The sequence below is a fragment of the Macaca fascicularis genome, chromosome 7, assembly GCF_037993035.2.
Source record: "Macaca fascicularis isolate 582-1 chromosome 7, T2T-MFA8v1.1".
NCBI lineage: Eukaryota > Metazoa > Chordata > Mammalia > Primates > Cercopithecidae > Macaca > Macaca fascicularis.
The window spans coordinates 46,990,928-46,993,755 of NC_088381.1; the positions used below are offsets into that span (position 1 = coordinate 46,990,928).

Consider the following 2,828-nt stretch of genomic DNA (forward strand, 5'->3'; position numbering starts at 1 on the left):
CAGAGAAGTGAAGTGGCCCATGGTCCACCGATGTGGTGCTGGGATTCCCTCTCTGGTTGTCTGAGTGAAGGACCTTCTCATCTCCCACACATACTCCCTCCCCAGCATGAATAGGGCTTCTATTTGGAACTATTTACAAAGTCCTGTTGTTTTTGAACTTTGGAACAAGTTTCTTATCAGATTCTACACATTGCAGACATAACACAGGAAGGGCTGTTCTAGAAAGCTGAAGATCCAATTCTAAGAGCCAGGGAATGCGGTTCGTTTGGGGCTGCATTTGTGACCTCTGCTGTCAAGTCAAGCCCAGGCAGGGGAGGAGGGGGCATCCCAGGCTCTCATCTGCCTGTTTGACAGCATATCTCAGTGGTTCTTAATTACCCTCCCAACTTTGAACTGTTTGGGACTTTGAATATCAGCCCTTGTTCCTGTTAAATTTTTAGGTTGAGCTTCTGGGTTCAGCTACTTATTCATCAGCAAATGAGCCAGTGCATGTTGCTAGTCATAGACACTTGTATTTACACTTTGTCCTGACTCTAATTTCAGGCCCTAGGAGTACGTATATGTAAAAAATTGTGTCTGCTCATGTAAGAAAACTACTGTGGAAGGGTGTTTACAAATGATTATCTTGTGTGTAAGGTTCTAAGATTATCTTCTAAAACCATAAATGTGCTCGTTTCAGCAGCACACAGACTAAAAAATGGGAACAATACAGAGATTAGCATGGCCCTTGTGCAAGGATGACAAAATTCATGAAGTGTTTCATATAGATTTTTAAAAGCCCATAAGTGGGAAAGTGGATGGCCCCCTTTAAGAGTATCGCTGTCGAGAGGGAACTGAATTTTAAAAACAAGCATGCAAGCAGACCTCAAGGTTAAAGGGTATGAAGCTGGTCTACGCACATATTCTTGCTCTGGATAGGAAGAGCAGCAGGAGCAAATGGGCTTCAGGGGGTTGGGGGCATGGAGGATTTGCCAAGCTGGTGCCAAGAATGGATGTAGGCACATGGTAAGGAGGGGCTGTGCCGGCCATGGGGGGCTTTGTAGACCACACCGAGGACTTGAACTTAATTTTCAAGGCCATAGGTCATCTCTGCAAGATTTTAAGCTGAACTGTGACATGTTTGTGTGCTTTAGAAATGTTTTCTGGCTGTGATAATGGCTGCAGCAAGAGGTGAGGAGGGCCTGGATTCCTGTTGATAAACAGTAAGGACTGGGTTTGAGCGAGAGGCCAGTCCAGTTAGGAGTTGGTTGCGGAGGGGGAGCAGGGGGAGAAGGGGAGAAAGACGTCCCTGTGCAACTTGGGTGAGTGCGGGCATGGTGGAGCCTTTCCCAGAGATGGGGCACCGGGATCCGGAGAACCGGTGGGACCGTGCTCCTGGGAAGAAAGTGCAAAGGCAGTTTCACCAAGAGGGGAGGATTGGGGCTGGAAGAGGTGATGGCTGAGAAGGATAGAAAGTGCGTGCTGTCCCCTCTGTCCTGAAGCAGGATGCTGAAAACTGCAGCTGAGCAGAGGCACAGATTGAGGAGGTGGCCACGGCAGGCACCCATGGGAGAACTCTGGGGTAGAAGCCAAAAGTCTAGGCCTGTTCCATCCTGAGTCACCACATACCTTCGGCAAGGCACATTCTTTCTCTGCCTCAGTTTCCTCATCTGCAAAACCCAGGAATTGAACCACATTGAGGGTTCCTCAAAGGAGATGGGCTGGTGAGGGGATGTCCTTGAGCCCCTGGAAACAATGTGCAAAATTGTGTGCCTATGTCCCCTTTTGCAGAGGGGCTGGCAGGGTCACCTGAGGAGGGAAGTGACATCAGATCTCATAGGCCACACCTGCAGTTGGAGACATGCTGGTAAAAATTGCTCTCTACATATGCCCAGGATGAGTCTCATCTCACCCAACCAGTTCCTGGAAGGCAGAGATCTAGGTCATAGGATGTGTCTCGGCACCCCATGGGGGTCTTGCAATACCTGTGGAGCCACATGTGCTGGCATGGAGACGCCTCAGTACATCTGGGTCTTCTAGGAGAGACCCCGCCCCCTGGTCAGCCCAGGCACGTGCTCCCTACTGGAGCCCCTGGGACCTTCAAACCATGTCTCTCCCTTCTCCACCCTGCAAACTCCTGCTCCTTCTCCGTGCAGCCTTTTCTGTTCCCTGGAGCAGCCCTGATTTCTCACTGCATTGGGATTTCCCAGATGAGGTGTCTGTACCTCATGCGCAGCCTACTTTTCACCTATCTGGGATGGAGGTCATTTGCATATTCCCTTCTCTTTCCTTCCTTCCTCTGCCACATGGGCCTATTTTTGGCAGGGGCCATGTCTTAGGCACTTCAGTGTCCCTAAGTGTCTCTCTTAGTGGCTGACACATAGTTGGTGCTCCATAAGAATTCCTGTAGTCTTCCTAACTTATGGAATGACTGCTAGCAAAGTATTTCCTGTTTCCAACCCAGGCTCCCCACTTACCCTGCTTCCCTGAGAGTTTCTGGGAAGATCAGCAGCAGCGGCCGGCACTTGCAGCATTTGCAGGGCCCCTCATGGGTCCTTTCCCACAGAGTCCCAGGATGATGAGCATGAAATGAGACCAATAAAAGATTGCAGAAATCTTGTTGGACCCACATCTAGGATGGAAAGCAATCTCCACGTCTGAAGCATGTTGGAGCAGGCCTTCCACCAAGCCCCTTAGTAAAAGGGTTGTATGTGTTGTGTCGAACAAACCTGTTGACAGGCATTAGCATGCCCATTTTACAGATGTGGAAACGGAGTCTGAGAATTTACCAGCCTTGCTCAAGCTTCCACAGCTATGCCAATGCCGCCAGCGCGCCATCCCTGGGGTTG

At 49.9% G+C, this 2,828-nt stretch overlaps 1 non-coding gene across 1 annotated transcript; it reads left to right on the forward strand.

Moving 5' to 3' along the window:
- The first annotated feature begins 666 nt into the window (after positions 1-666).
- LOC123574791 (U6 spliceosomal RNA) lies at positions 667-772 on the forward strand. Its single transcript, XR_006699981.2, has one exon. It is a non-coding gene; the product is annotated as a U6 spliceosomal RNA (small nuclear RNA).
- Positions 773-2,828: the final 2,056 nt, after the last annotated feature.